This window comes from Haliotis rubra, unplaced genomic scaffold (genome assembly GCF_003918875.1).
Source record: "Haliotis rubra isolate DU_JTF1 unplaced genomic scaffold, ASM391887v1 Scf346, whole genome shotgun sequence".
Lineage (NCBI taxonomy): Eukaryota > Metazoa > Mollusca > Gastropoda > Lepetellida > Haliotidae > Haliotis > Haliotis rubra.
In genome coordinates this window covers 626090-642394 of record NW_025767020.1, presented here as the reverse complement: position 1 = coordinate 642394, position 16305 = coordinate 626090, and the positions used below count along the sequence as shown (strand labels likewise).

The 16305-nt window shown below is 40.4% G+C and overlaps 1 protein-coding gene across 1 annotated transcript in view; it reads right to left on the bottom strand.

The window, feature by feature from the left end:
- LOC124284840 (orexin/Hypocretin receptor type 1-like) overlaps nucleotides 1-13281 on the bottom strand; it is a 131856-nt gene extending 118575 nt beyond the window's left edge. Inside the window, 1 exon segment of the mRNA XM_046720957.1 lies at nucleotides 12312-13281. The gene's annotated coding sequence lies outside the window, so the exon portion shown is untranslated.
- Nucleotides 13282-16305: the final 3024 nt, after the last annotated feature.

Here is a 16305-nt window from a genome sequence, read left to right as displayed (position 1 = left end):
TACTTAGAAGTGTATAAGTGTATATCAATTGTATAACAAATGGCTCACGCGTACACTCATAGAAACATTATCAATATTCTTGGAACAGGTGTTACCGTCAAAAACAGTAAAAACGTAAGGGTATTCGCCTGTGCCAGTTGTACTCTATTTATCACGTGAAAAAATATCTTATATCGTTATAATTCTATATTTTCTTAATAGAGGAGCAATGTATGAGGCAGGAAAATACGTTATCATTGCACTGTTGGACTGTTTTTAGCATTGAAAAAGTAACACATCTTAGCTTGCATTTCAGAGGTAATATGCGGGCAGTACTTGAGTTGGTGCGCTTTTGTGCCGTTTTAGCAACATGGCTGCAACATTACGGCGAGAGACACCGCAGATGGACTCCACACATACATGGGGATCGAACCCACGTCTTTTGTGTGACGAGAGAAGCGTTTAACCACTGTACGATGGGAAGCCCAGTGGCTAAAGGGTTCGATTGATATTGTCTTGCAATGTTTAAGCTGCCTGGGCGTTAACGATTCATTTAGATTAAATTATTCGCGCGCGAACGCTTTACCCACTCCACTAAACACATCACTGTATATTAGATTGACTTATAAAACGGTATTTTGGATAGACGCTTCCCCACAGTCGTTGTATTAATGAGGCACATTATTGGTAAATGCGTCAGTAATATTTGTTGCAGAAATTATTGTAAATATACAGTATTCATTATTAGTGACAGCAAATAATTAAACAGCTGCCAAACTATTAACGGCTTTCGGGTTTGAACAGCAGCCGACGCACTATGAAGAGATTTCCAGATGTTTTTGTGTAGGAATATAGATTTTTCGCCATTGTTTACATGAACAAGGCAGTCTAGATCGTTTGAGACGTTTCTGCAGTTTCCAGAAGGCTGCTTGTACCTATTCGATTTCTTTCTAATCTAATCTATTCTGGAGATTTGCAGACACTGTTCTGGATTCAAGACCAGAGACATGGCTAATTCAAGACAGTTAACAGTGACATTATTTGGAACTGTAAGAAGTATATTGCCTGTTGCCATTGATTTCACTCACTCAGTCTGCATTGAGATTTGTATCGCAAATCTGTGAAAATGAGACTTTAAATATATTTTATTGATTATTCACAAAAACAACACTTTACACCTGGCATAGCGCTTTGTATAACGTAGTAAAAGCAATGCAACGACTGTATTACAAAAAAACATTCACAAAAAGAAATATCTATTTTTCTTTCCTGTTGATTTGTTTTCACAAAACAGACATACCGTGCGGTCACGTTGACCTGCTTGCAGACAGATGCAAACATACTGGCACGATTTATTAAGGTCTGGCCATCATTGACGACATTCTGCTTTGCTTCTAATCCCTCTTTATTGGTACAGCCATAGAAAGGCAGGTATATATTACAATGACTCACTACTTAATTAGGAAATGAACAATGTACTTCTGTGACAGGCGACTGTCTGCACAAGCCTTCAAGGTTATTTTTGTCTAATGACTCCATAATTAAAGGGAATAATCCAAGCAATTATTGAAAATAAAATATTCAACGATAATACTTTCTTCACCACTATTTGCTGATAATTGACTGAAAAGACAGTGAGTGTGTTTAGTTTTACGCTGCATTTAGCAATATTCCAGCAATATCACGGCGGGGGACGCCAGAAATGGGCTTCACACCTTATACCCATGTGGGGAATCGAACCCAGGTCTTCGGCGTGACGAGCGAACGCTTTAACCACTAGGCAACACTCGTTCAATCACAGTCTTAATTCGATTTTCATTCTCAGAGAGTATTTGAACTGAGCTGCTTGTAAATCGTTAGATTAATTTACTACCTCGTACCCTTTAGCTGCATAGTTAACAAAGTAATATTATGTACAAAGTCACTTCGCCTGACAAGACACTACTTGTGCTGCTTGTAAATACAACATAAACAGTCATATTAATTGTGCAACCTCAGCTGCTTGCAAACTGTAAAAACAATTAATGTCATATTAAATTACCATCTCATCGTACCGGGTACCCTTTCGATGCTATGTTACCTGAGGTATATTTCAAACTTATCTTGCCTCACACATAAATGTCGTTTTCTGATTGGCTGAGCGCTCTTCTATTATTTTCAATGTACCCCGCTTACAAGCGAGTAACATTTTCTATGTACCCCGCTGGGAATGCCGAACTCATTTGGTACTTCGTAGTAGTAATTCTTCATCTCGAATAACATTGAATCACGTATGGTGTACGGAAATTACCGATGTTTTGCGAATGCAAATCAATGGAAGGGAGATAACTCTAAATTTGTTTTTCTTGTCGTCTGGTATTCCATACTATGATCAGATACCCGTGCTTCCAACAGTTCAAAATTATTATTGAGGTGTTCGGTAAGATAAATATGTTGTTCACTGGTCTCTCGGGGCCGAAAGGCTCAAGGAACATAAACAAACATCGAGGGTACATGAGCCCATGTCCACCTCGTGACCAGTGAACAACTTATAATGTTCACTTGCCTGAGGAGACACAACTTGTGCTGCTTGTAAACAGAATATAATCAAATTAATTGTGCAACCTGAGGTATACTTCGAAAACGTTCACCACATGTGCTGCTTGTAAACCATTACCCTTTCGCTGCTTGAGTGAACAGTGTTGTGTTTTACATGTGTTTCACAAGCTTCAGTGTGGGACAGAACCGAAACACCAGAAACTCACAGACGTCAGGCAACGGATAACGGTCACCCATCCAACCCGATCTCCGCGAGCAATGTTTCTCCACGACACCTATTCTCCGTGACTTGTCTTCGTCTTTCGATATCCCTCGGACCACTATCGCGAGCAGCTTTTTGATAATCTTCAAAATAGGATTGGTCAGAACGGCCAAGTCTTAAATTGGAAACACGAAGTTGAGCAACATAACCCAGTTCGTTCGTATTAATGATGTCATATCAGGTATGCATAGATTTGTATGTAATGTCCCACAAGGATCTGTTCTTGGACCAATGTTGTTTACCTTAAACGCAGGAGGTATCGGTGGGCTGGGTCAATCAGCCATTATGCAGCCAATTACCACAGCCATCCTGATGATACCCTGTTCCAGCAATCATTCAGTCCTCAACATACCAAACATTGGATCACAAGAAACGAATTTAAAAGAGAATAACCAGATGAAGAATTCATCTGCAAATAGAATAAGACTTAATGCAAATTCTATCATTATATCTCTTAGTGCTATAGCGAAAGTACTGTGAGTTTAGCCTTTCATTTGAAGCCGAAAAAAAGGATGAAGAACAGGCTACCTATTCTCGAAACGTTCGTAGCCCTACGAACTTCTTAACCCCATTCTTTTACACACTGGCTACGATCAAAGTTAAGAATTCTTAGGACTACGAACGTTTCGAGAATAAGGGCCCTGCCTTCTTTCATGCGAGGAGCAACGCCATCTGTTGACATTGGAGGCTACAAAAACAGTAAGATCAATGGTGCTGTCCCGACCTGACTCCTGTATTAGTGTACTCGGAAACATGCCACATGATTCGATAGCAGACCACGGCAAGTACAGATTACAGCTGCCCAATAACCAACAGAAGGATCAAACTCTCCACATCTTATTCGCTTTGTAGAATAGGTCTTCAGCAACTCACGCTTGCTACAAAAGGCGACTATGCTTGTCGTAAGCGGCGACTAACGGGATCGGGTGGTCAGGCTCGCTGACTTGGTTGACACATGTCATCGGTTCCCAATTGCGCAGATCGATGATCATGCTGTTGATCACTGGATTCTCTGGTCCACACTCAATTATTTACACACCGCCGCCACATAGCTGGAATATTGCTGAATGCGGCGTAAAACTAAACTCACTCATTCACTCACTTATTCGCTTTCATTCGCCTCCACTGGTTACCGTTCATGGCGAGGGTCGAAGAGATGAACTTGAACATCATCTACTGATTTATTGCAGGTATTCAAGCTCAGCGAGAATGTACAATCTAGATGCCTCAGGTCAGCCAGCAGCTAAATGCTAATCATACCATTAACTGGATTTAAATACGTTTAGCAACAGATGTTTTCCTTCTCATATGTTACTCTCTGGAACAGTCAATCACTCACCATCAAGTAATCTTTAACACTAAGCTCTCAGTCAAAACTGGAAACATTCTTGTTCCGGAAACACCAGTCTAATCTGTACATAATGAAATTCAGTCTGCAGTCTGGTTTGTATATGTGTGTTCATGGCGAACAACGTCTCCATCATTGCACATGACTAGGCGCCGTATTACAGTCAATTACTTTGTGTACATGTGTATATCATGTACGTTGTACCATGAGTAAACGTCTGGCAGTATCAGTTACTGTTAATGCTGTAGTTGTCGTTGCTGATGTTGTTGTTGTTGGTGTTCTTGAGATCTTTGAAGGGCATTTAGTGACAGACATGAGACAAAGATTTTGGGGGACATGAACTTCTTTTTTTTATTTGTTGACACGACGTTTCGGAGTAACTTCTCACTCCTACTTCAGGTGAACGGTACAGAGTAGACATGGACGCACACACACACACACACACACACACACACACACATGTTACACACACACACACACACACACACACACACACACACACACACACACATATATATGCATACGAACACGAATTTCTCTCCAACGTGTTTCCACTTTATCTTCGGAGATTAATTGCAGCATGTATGTGCCTGGTATTGGTGACGCATTGTGTAACTTATACCCTTTTTATGGATAGACAACTTCTGCAATTGCAGCGCGACGTTTCGGTGTAGATCCTAATACAGGGGGCGGTGGGGTAGCCTAGTGGTTAAAGCATTGGCTCGTCACGCCGAAGACCCGGGTTCGAATCCCCACATGGGCACAATGTGTGAAGCCCATTTCTGGTGTCCCCCGCCGTGATGTTGCTGGAATATTGCTAAAAGCGGCGTAAAACCAAACTCAGTCAGTCAGTCCTAATACAGTTCTCACGCAAGTATTGGTAACGGTGTTAGGATCTACACCCAAACGTCGAATCCACTGCAATAAAGAAGTTATTTATCCATTGCAAGTGTTCCTCTTCATCATACCAGCTTCTAGGTGAGGTGGGGTGAAATTGGGTTTAAGGTCGTGCTTGAGAATATTTCGCTCATATGACGACGTGCATGCGTGTGTATGTGTATGTGCGGCTGCTTGTACTAGCCCAGACTGAAGCTGGTTTTATAGTGCTAGCCCACTGAGATACCACGCCGCAGTGAAGCAGGAATACCCCACTCAGACACAGTATACTGACTCCGAGCCAACCAGTCCTTGTTGTACCCATTATATGCCGAGCGCCAGGCAGGGACCACCAAGTACCATATTTTAACGTCTTTTGGTATGACGCAGTCGGGGTTCGAACCCGCGACCTTCCGCTCTCCGGGCGGACGCTCCAACCACTACACCACGGAGGCGGTCATACCAGCTTCTAAATGCCACTTAAGGATGTGCCGAGTTGCGTCCCTTAGTTGATCCCAATGTATAAAAATTGACAAAACCATACCCATGTCGCCTGGATTCAATAGAACGGAATTTACTAAACCAACGCGAAAGTAATCCATATCAAATACCTCACAAAGCAATATATATCAGGGCCAGTGTCGCATAATCCCTGTACATCCGTCATATGTATATATGTCAATGTACCATTCTGGCGTCTTTTGTGTGTCTGCTGTAACAAGTCATATGTGCCAACAGGTAATCGGATTACGAAGACGTCTATACAATAACTCTTCATTTATATTCGTCAATGCTATCTTTTTGTCACCCGCATATTATTCTTGATCCAAATGACACAAAAATAGGCAACTGTGGTGAATTCTAATTTCATAATTAACTCGGCTACCATAAAAATCAATGATTGACCTTTTCATTGGAGTCACAATCCCAATAAAGGCCTAGAAGTGCGTCTTTGTGATGTTTTGCCAGCATGTTGAAAGACTGAATAGCGTTCTTCTGTGCACACTGATTTCATATTTATATAATATTTGTAATCTACGTTTCCATGTTCTATTTCAAACTGATTAAATCTTTTCGAGGATTTGACTGAAACGGAAACATAATTCAATCACTAAAACGAAAATGGTGACCATCTTGTCATATCAGAAAGTGATATTCATATACGTTATATGCTCTGGTATGCTATATTAGTATATGTTATATGCTACGGTATGTTATATTGGTATACGCTAAATGCTACGGTATGCAATATTTGAATACGTTATATGCTCTGGTATGCTATATTTGAATATGTTATAAGCTCTGGTATGCTATATTTGAATACGTTATATGCACTGGTATGCTATATTTGAATACGCTAAATGCTACGGTATGCAATATTTGAATACGTTATATACTCTGGTATGCTATATTTGAATATGTTTTATGCTCTGGTATGCTATATTTGAATATGTTATATGCTCTGGTATGCTATATTTGAATACGTTATATGCTCTGGTATGCTATATTTGAATACGTTATATGCTCTGGTATGCTATATTTGAATACGCTAAATGCTACGGTATGCAATATTTGAATACGTTATATGCTCTGGTATGCTATATTTGAATATGTTATATGCTCTGGTATGCTATATTTGAATACGTTATATGCTCTGGTATGCTACATTTGAATACGCTAAATGCTACGGTATGCAATATTTGAATACGTTATATGCCTTCGTATGCTATATTTGAATATGTTATATGCTCTGGTATGCTATATTTGAATACGTTATATGCTCTGGTATGCTATATTTGAATACGTTATATGCTCTGGTATGCTACATTTGAATACGTTATATGCTCTGGTATGCTATATTAGTATATTTTATATGCTATGGTATGCTATATTTGAATACGTTATATGCTACGGTATGCTACATTGGTATACATTATATGCTCTGGGATGCTTTAGTGGTATACATTATATGCTACGGTATGCTATATTGGTATACGTTATATGCTACGATATGTTATATTAGTATACGTTATATGCTACGGTATGCTTTATTGGCATACGTTATATGCTACGGTATGTTATATTAGTATACGGTATATGCTACGGTGTGCTACGGCATGCGTTATTGGCATACGTTATATGCTACGGTATGTTATATTAGTATACGGTATATGCTACGGTGTGCTACGGTATGCGTTATTGGCATACGTTATATGCTACCGTACGCTATACTGGTATACATCATATGCTACGGTGTGCTACGGTATGCTTTATTGGCATACGTTATATGCTACCGTACTCTATATTGGTATACATTATATGTTACGGTATGATATGCTATATCAGTATACGTTATATGCTACGGTATGTTATATTAGTATACATTATATGCTACGGTATGCTTTAGTGGTTTAATAATTAGTTTGCCTGTGAGGCGCTAGAAGGTTAATAGTCACATGACTTATCCCACAGGGTACCCATTTTCTGCTGGGTGAGCAGAGGCTATTTTGAACAAACTCACTTGCCTAAGGTGAGACCACTTCGTTGTGTGGCAGGACTGGAGTCCCAGAAACTCCGCCAAGCTGCCAAACATGGTCACCCATCCCAGGTATCTCCGCGCCCAACAGTGCTTAACTTCAACTAATTTGTGATCTAGGTTCTGTGCACAGGACCACACACCACCACGATACGTTATATGCTACGGTATTCTATAAACGTCTTCGTTATGGGAAACCAAACACGGGACATCCCATTTCCTAATTAATTCAATAACAATCGTGATGATCAAGTCGCACAATTACAAATACACAAGACACACTGTTCACACTCCCCCACTGCTCACAGACGAAAAAAATCAAACTCAGTAACACCCTCACTTACTCACTTGTTCATATCCTAAACAGTGAGTGAGTTTAGTTTTACGCCGCTTTTAGCAATATTCCAGCAATATCTCGGTGGGGGACACCAGAAATGGGCTTCACACACTGTACCCATGTGGGGAATCGAACGAGCGAACGCTTTAACCACTTGGCTACCCCACCACCCCATATATCCTAAACAGACTGAACCTGTTCGTGTAACTCCTCTGCCGCCCATTTGCAACCATTGTGCAACGTGGAGGTTTAAAGGAGCTTAACAATACGAGCATCAGCATTGGAACCCCGTCAAAGTCAATAATCCATATTTTGATGGCGATATTTGTAGTAGCGGTGAAAACTGTTGAAGAAGGTTGTTGCTGTGCTGTGTCATGTTAACTCATATAATAAAGATCACAATCACCGATAACACAAAGGTCATGTTGTACTTTGCACTGGTTATCAATAACATTTCTCATGAGACAAAGAAGATCGAAGACTTTATTGTTTGCATCAAAGACCAACTAATTCAGCCTTTCAAAGAAGCACTCGTTTCAAACGGTTTCCTGAGCATAACCCAAACAGGCTCAGCGTGTGTTTATATCGGCGACGGGGAATTCCAAATAAAGTTAATTTTGAATTTATGTTTTACTAAAAGACGAATGAAAAAGGATTAAGCACCATTTAGCTGCTGTGAAACATTGTTCTCGGAAATATTAACTTTGCCAAATTCCCAATATTATCATTTGATTTCTCACTAGGACTATTAAAGCCTGACAAGGTAGTAAAGCAAATGGTTGTTTCAAAGAGGTTATGGAACAAGAAATCCCTTCCAGTTCCACACTCATAGTTAAAGGGATGCAGAATGCAACTGTGGTGCGATTAGCATGAGACACCTCCACCATTTTGTTTTCGGACTCCACTCGTGAACACTTTGTGAAGCTTATTCTTTGTGTCTGAAGTTTCTCGATTATTCTTAAAAGGTGAGTAAAACCACTGTAATTTACTTTATTTTTCATTTCGACTAAGACGTTGATAAGGTAGGTATACTAAAACAGTAAGACAAGTTACAGAGTTATTGTAAACCCGACCCTCACTTTGATCGAATAAGCATGGACCAGTTAAATAAACACCTGGTGTCGTCCCCAGACGTTGGGCTTGAATTTCTGACGATCATTTTTTATGATTAATTTTAATCATAAAAATACAAACGTATAAACGTGAATACAATGATATTATTAATAAATATCTGCATAGACGGATAGCCTAGTGATTGAAGCGTTCGCTCGTCACGCCGAAGACCCGGGTTGGATTCCCCACATGTGCGAAGCCAATTTCTGGTGTCCCCTGCCGTGATATTGCTGGAAGCGGCCCAAAATCCAGCTCACTTACTCTAGATAGACATGCCTTTCAAAATGCATACTATAACCTCAGCCAAACCGGTGGGACAGGTTACATTCATCTGTTCGCAAACATATTGAAAATCACAAAAAAATATTCTTTTCACACAGTCGGTATTTGCGTTCAGTGGACATTTCTTATGAAGCTTTACATATCATGAATCATAGATATGTTGGAAAGACTGAAGAAGCGTGAAGAAGCGCCTTTGTCAGTTAACAGATCGATAACGTGAATTCATTATTGTTTTCAAAATCGGGGATCGTCAGACGGTTGAGAATAGGGCAAAGGGATGCGGTAATATATTCACTTTACAGTTGTTGTGTCCCCAAGGAGCATCTACACGAGTGTTTTGAGTTTAACATATGTATGTGTATACTTAGTAATGTACCTACTGTGAGTGCGATGCTTAATAACGTAGGGGCGATGGGGGAGCCTAGTGGTTAAAGCGTTCACTCGTCAGGCCGAAGAGCGAAGGTTCGATTCCCCACATTGGTGGCCACCCGCTGAAATATTTTTTCGAATATTGCTAAAAATAAGCTTCCAACCCCTCCAAATCACATTGAACTTTTCCAAAATGGTTTGGACTATAAGTACTGAAAACATTAGAACCGAGCTACGGTAGTGTGAAGAATCCGAAAACACTTTTGGAAGATCTTCCTGATGCAACGTATAATGTCGACAGCCGATTACTTTATAGGTCACATTTTCAACAATAATACATATTTTCCCCGCATCTTCTTCTATGTTTAGCACTATCACATGCTGAATCTTTGGAAACCCTATAAGTGGACAGATAATCTGATAACCCGCTTGTGATACTATTCTGGAAAAGGTCAACTGCATGCCGTGCAGAAAACGTCTCTTTAGCTCATAAATACTTCATGTTGTTTTAGTCCATTTATTTTGAAATTAATGCAATTTCCAAAGGAACCATAAATGTGACGCCTTTTAAAATCAATGTGACTTTCTGGCAGGAGCTGTAGCGAGAGTTTCTACGATTAGTACGTTAACGAAGAGAACGCTGGAGGTTTATTTTCGATAAATATATTTTTAATCAATAGGTTTGAAGACATAAACCAGTCTGAACTCATTTTCAAAGCCAGTTCTCAAAAGTATCCCTTCTCAAGGAAAGAGGTTGTTTGAGGAAACATCACTTAGAGTGATATCAGTTTTGACTGTAAATAAGGTTCCATTTTGTGCAGTTCGATAAATATTTAATATAGATATACTCTTTTAACATTTACTATTTTTACTATTACATAATATTGAAAGAACGATCAACTATTTGTCCAAAAGAAAGTAACTTTCATGATTGTGAAATATATACTCAGTGTAAAAATTATGGATTCATAATTTCATTTTACTTCAAACTTTGTTACAAGAAAAAATAATTGATATCAAAATGCATCAGGTAACCATCAGTTGTGGTTGCCGCAATGTATTAAGGATCCTTGGTCCCATGTAAAGTATTTGCGGTTTTGCAGAACTAATTGATAGGTAGTTCTTACAAAGGATAAGAAAGGAGTTGTTGCCCATAAACATTTAGGCTGGAACCTTCCTGGAAAAGTCTTTTTACATCGAAGTAAACACAAGTTATCCGAACATTTTATGTTGTGACCTGTTTGCTTGTACACTCATTGTACAACTACATGGAAATATATTACACATTTCAACATGTTATGTCCTTTGAATGTTTTGTCCGAGACCAATACTATCCCTGTACAATCGAACCTTCTGTTATTATCCTTTACAGTGTCAGTGTGAATTACCTGTTTTAATACTTCGATCCAGGGCAAACAATTGGCATTCAACAGTACAATAGAAATTGACGTCGATCACAGAGACATTAATAACAGTACGGCGAACCCCTAGCTCAAGGGAAGCGTCACTGCCTAATAATAATATGGTAACTGTAATGAAAGTTTGATAAGTTGCAATTAGTATTGCTGAACTTCAATCGATAATTCATACCCTTTTATGAAGCAGTCAGTATGAATATTTGATTCACTTCATTCCTCAAGTTTATCTTGACGAGCATGTTAGTCGAAGACTAGCAGGGCATGCTTATCAAGAACATAAAATGCCATAAAAAGATATGAAATAACCCTGCTAATCTTTAATACTGCAATGGGGCGTTTCTATTCGCTTCTCACGGAGTTTGTAATCACCTTCACACAACTTAAGAGCATTATTTAATTGATTTCGTTTTCAGTCAATACTGTTAGATTTCCATTTGCGGAAGACAGACAGTGGGAAATAGACTGCCTTACTCAATCTCATCCGACGTGTTGCCTGATTGTGAAGTCTAGATAGACCTGAACCATTGCATCCTCGAATGCTGGGGTAAAACTTTTTCGTATTATCACTTTAGGTTTGAAGTTCTTTTAGAATGGTTTATCAATCCAACTTTCTTGGCAAGTTCATCACTCCTTTGGTTAGGTTCTTGCAGCTGGGATGAATCACATTCTAATAGAATTTCTTAATAATTATGTTCACAACAGTTGTTTTTTCCGTAAGTTCTTTAACAAATGCAGAGGAGACGAAAACAGTCCATCAATGATGTAATCTTGAGTGTGTAGTCCATGGGATTTTCTCTCTTACGGGATTAAGGCATTACTACACAAAGCTGCGTGAAACAAGCCTGCTTAATTTACAGGCTGAATTCTTAAGCAACGTAGTTTAAAGAACAATTCTACCGAGCACGAATTCCGACAAGCAATGTTGTATTATTCATTGAACATCAAACTAGCCGATACCTCTGCACGACCGATAGCTAAAGTCTTGAAAGCAACTCATTATCAGATTTCCAATGACATACCACCTGCTTGGGTTCCACGAATGGGATGCCACTTCATCCGTGAAATATTGTATTCACAAAGCTTTGTGAAAAGATCTGAAGAAAACGGTGGGTTCTGGTTTGCATTTGATCTAAATACACCAAAACACGGTAGCTTTCTGTGAAACACAGGCAATATGTAATTTGCAATAATGATCATTCTGACATGAAATAACAGAGGATATTGACATAAACCTCTAAAGGCATTTCACTTACCTTCAAACTTGAACTGGCCACTATGTTTAAGACGGGAGATATAAAAGGTCTTCCTTTCTCAACTGTCTGTGCCCGATAGGTGTGAATCATAGATGGTAGGTAGAGTTAGAGCGGAGAAGAAGTGAGCTCTATCAGTCTGCTCTCAGCGCTTGCCTTTCATAAAAGGGGAATATTATCTTCAAACTCTTTCACAAATGCAGTCCGTCTGGTGTCGTTAACATGTATCCACTGGAAGTATCACGAATGTCCTCAAAATGCTGAGACAGTTGATTTCGGGTTTCGTCACTGTGCAAACTCCCACCTTATCCTTCGAGAATTACACATTATGTCTGTCGGGGACATGAGAATGTCAAGAAGAAAATATTTTAAGTACTCCAAAGTCCAACTGGCGCAACTTTCGAAACAGTCTTCTGTATGCTCCGGTATATTTTTTCCCCCACAACACTCACACCATAAGTGTCGTAAACGGCAGCTTCTCTGATGCTACTCCAGCTTCGCAATGTGAGGCAATGTTCTTTTATTGAATAGAACAACTAGATCAGAAGCTTCCAACCAGATAACGTTGGGATACCGAGCTGCTTTATTGAATGACAGCCGGTGGTCTATAGGCGGATTTCAGAGCATCACTCCGAGCAACTGCCAGCTTTGCCGATGTCCAACAGAAACAAGTATCGCTCTGCCGATGCGGCAGTGGTCTGCACTAAGGTATGCGCGAGTCGCTCGCTGTCCTTGTGTGTAAATAACAGTCGTTGGGGGTTGTTGTGTCACCTGTGGAGCTTACTCCATGTACCACGCAGTGAACACCACATGGCGGAAATAACGTGTAAAGTATGCGCACAAAGTGTCCACAATCAATTATGTTCTCCAGACAGACGGTTGCAGCGTGCAGAGACAGGCATCATCGTGTACACTCGCTCATAGTGGTAAATGGTAGGGTATTTAGAGTCGGTGTGTGTGAAACATTGAACAGCGTCAGTGAAGCAGGAAACTGCCTTATAAAAGCCGACATGGTGGTAACATACACGAACCGTTTCAGTATCATAGCCGTCTAATACTTAAAGGGCCCAGCTGTAATGGGCTGGGGAATACATGTGGTCGAGTGTTACGTTTAAGCCACAAGTGTTACAAGGTGATGTGTCATTTGATTGTAAGGTTTCGCTCCGTAATAAGCGCCGACTGGATTGATTCCTTACCACTGAATATTAAGTTAAGACGTTGTATCGACAGTCTGCCCGCGAGCCACACTAACGATCGTATTTGTATTTCATTTGACCATTGTGGTATTGTGTAATCATTATCAAAGAACCCACTTCAGTACGACTTTAGACGTCTTTCACCCAGAATTTTACCGAAGTTTTTTTTAAAGAAACAAAGATAAACGATAAGCAAGACAAAGATGGAATCTGACATATCGTTTATGATGTGATACCTTGTTAGTGGTGCTGACAGATGCTTGCTCAGGTTCAAGTGCGCTATGCTAATACATACATCGTGTTAACGCGGGTTGTAAATCGATACCGACAGTTATATGGAACTGTTTCTACCATGCATTTAGCATTAGTGAGTACTGTGGTAAATCATAGTGTGGAGTGGTCCATACCTTACTTTAAGGGTAAGCACGAATATGCATGAAATAAGACTTCAATAGATCAGGAATGATTCCTGAATCCGGTAGCCCAGCAGTTAGACTAAGGCTTAGTCTCTGAATATATATAATTTTGATAGTAACAAACAAGCCCATTTATATTGAAAAGGAGCCCTAGGGAGACCAGAGATTCAGAACCTGAGGAAATCTAGACTTGCTTTATCTAGGGCTTTAGCACTGCAGAGAGAGCTTGGCAGTAGGGAAATTAATGTGGTTCAGGGACTGTGAGACAGACTACCCAGCAGTCGGAGACGCTCCGAATGCGTCAGTCTCTAAACTGTCGTGGGCTCCATTCCTGTTTGGTTTCAAGGTTTTCCCAAATATGGAGTGTGATCTGTCAGTTTTATCTCTAAACTGTGACATGATCTTTAAGTCATGGGCTCCATTCCTGTTTGGTTTCAAGGTTTTCCCAAATATGGTGTGTGATCTGTCAGTTTTATACCTTTGCTGTCGTTACATTCAGGTGTTATAAGCGTGAGGAGAGTCACTGTGGATTTTTTATAACACAAATATTTTTTGTAATTTATTCTAACGTTTAATAAAGAAGTCCCGATGGCATTTAGGAAAAACACTACACTTTTGCTGACCAGGATAGTCCAGTTGTTTTGATAGGATACCAGCTGTGTGTGTCACTAACAATTGTCTGAGCTGGATTTATGTCGAACACACGGAAGTTAATGGGAAATCGAAACATGCATGCAATCAGATAGTACCATACACTTTGCCTGTCAAAAAAAACTATAATGTCGATGACATTGTATTGTTGTATTAGTTGATTTTGACAAGTGATTTTTCTGTCCTGTGCCTTTTGCGCGCATCTGCTGCAACTATACGACATTATGTACAGTTACAGAGAATAATATTACAGGTTCGGTACATTTCGTTACAAGCGACGGCAGGTATGTGGTAAAGTCTGAAATGAGTGAGTGAGTGAGTTTGGTTTTACGCCGCTTTTAGCAATATTCCAGCAATATCACGGCGGGGGACACCAGAAATGGGCTTCACACATTGAACCCATGTGGAGAATAGAACCCAGGTCTTCGACGTGACGAGCGAACGCTTTAACCACTAGGCTACCCCACCGCCCCAAGTCTGAAATGAGGGAATTGGAGTCCCCGAGTATGAAGTATGAGTGGGTGAGTTTAATTTTACGCCGCACTCGGCAATATTCCAGCTATATGGCGGCGGTCTGTAAATAATCGAGTCTGGACCAGAGAATCCGTGATCAACATCATGAGCATCGATCTACGCATTTGGGATACAATAACATGTGTCAACCACGTCGGATCTTCACGGGTCGAATGAAGTATGAACGTGTGTCCGCTCACACTTTTAGCCATCCGATCCTCATAGTGAACGTAGGATCCTTGGCACCTATCATTCTTACCTGGAACCTCCACGAGAATGTTGTTTTGGAGCGCAAAAACGTGTTGCGGTTAGTCCTGTACCAACTTAGGGGGGTGAAGCGTAGTTGAATTCGTGAATGTCCATCTCCTGAATCATTCTAGTTTCGGCCAAAATACTAAATTAAGAGGGTCTGAGAGTGGTTGGATGGGATAAATTGCCATCGCCTAAAGAATTCCAGCTTTGGCCAAGGTACCAATTTATGTGGGTCTGAGAGTAGTTGGACAGGTGAATGTCCGTCTCCTGAATGATTCTAGCTTCAGCTAAAGTACCAAATTAGGTGGGATTAACATATAATTTGAATGTCCATCTCATGAATGATTCTAGCTTCGCTCAAAATATCAAGTTAGCTGGGGCTGAGAGCAGTTGGACGGGTGAATGTCCATCTCCTGAATGATTCTGGTTTTCGGCCAAGGTACCAAATTAGGTTGGGCTGAGAGTAGTTGGACCGGCGAATGTCCATCTCCTGAATGATTCTGGTTTTCGGCCAAGGTACCAAATTAGGTTGGGCTGAGAGAAGTTGGACCGGCGAATGTCCATCTCCTGAATCATTCTGGTTTTCGGCCAAGGTACCAAATTAGGTGGGGCTGAGAGAAGTTGGACCGGCGAATGTCCATCTCCTGAATCATTCTGGTTTTCGGCCAAGGTACCAAATTAGGTTGGGCTGAGAGAAGTTGGACCGGCGAATGTCCATCTCCTGAATGATTCTGGTTTTCGGCCAAGGTACCAAATTAGGTTGGGCTGAGAGAAGTTGGACCGGCGAATGTCCATCTCCTGAATGATTCTGGTTTTCGGCCAAGGTACCAAATTAGGTTAGGCTGAGAGAAGTTGGACCGGCGAATGTCCATCTCCTGAATGATTCTGGTTTTCGGCCAAGGTACCAAATTAGGAATGTCCATCTCCTGAATGATTCTGGTTTTCGGCCAAGGTACCAAATTAGGTTGG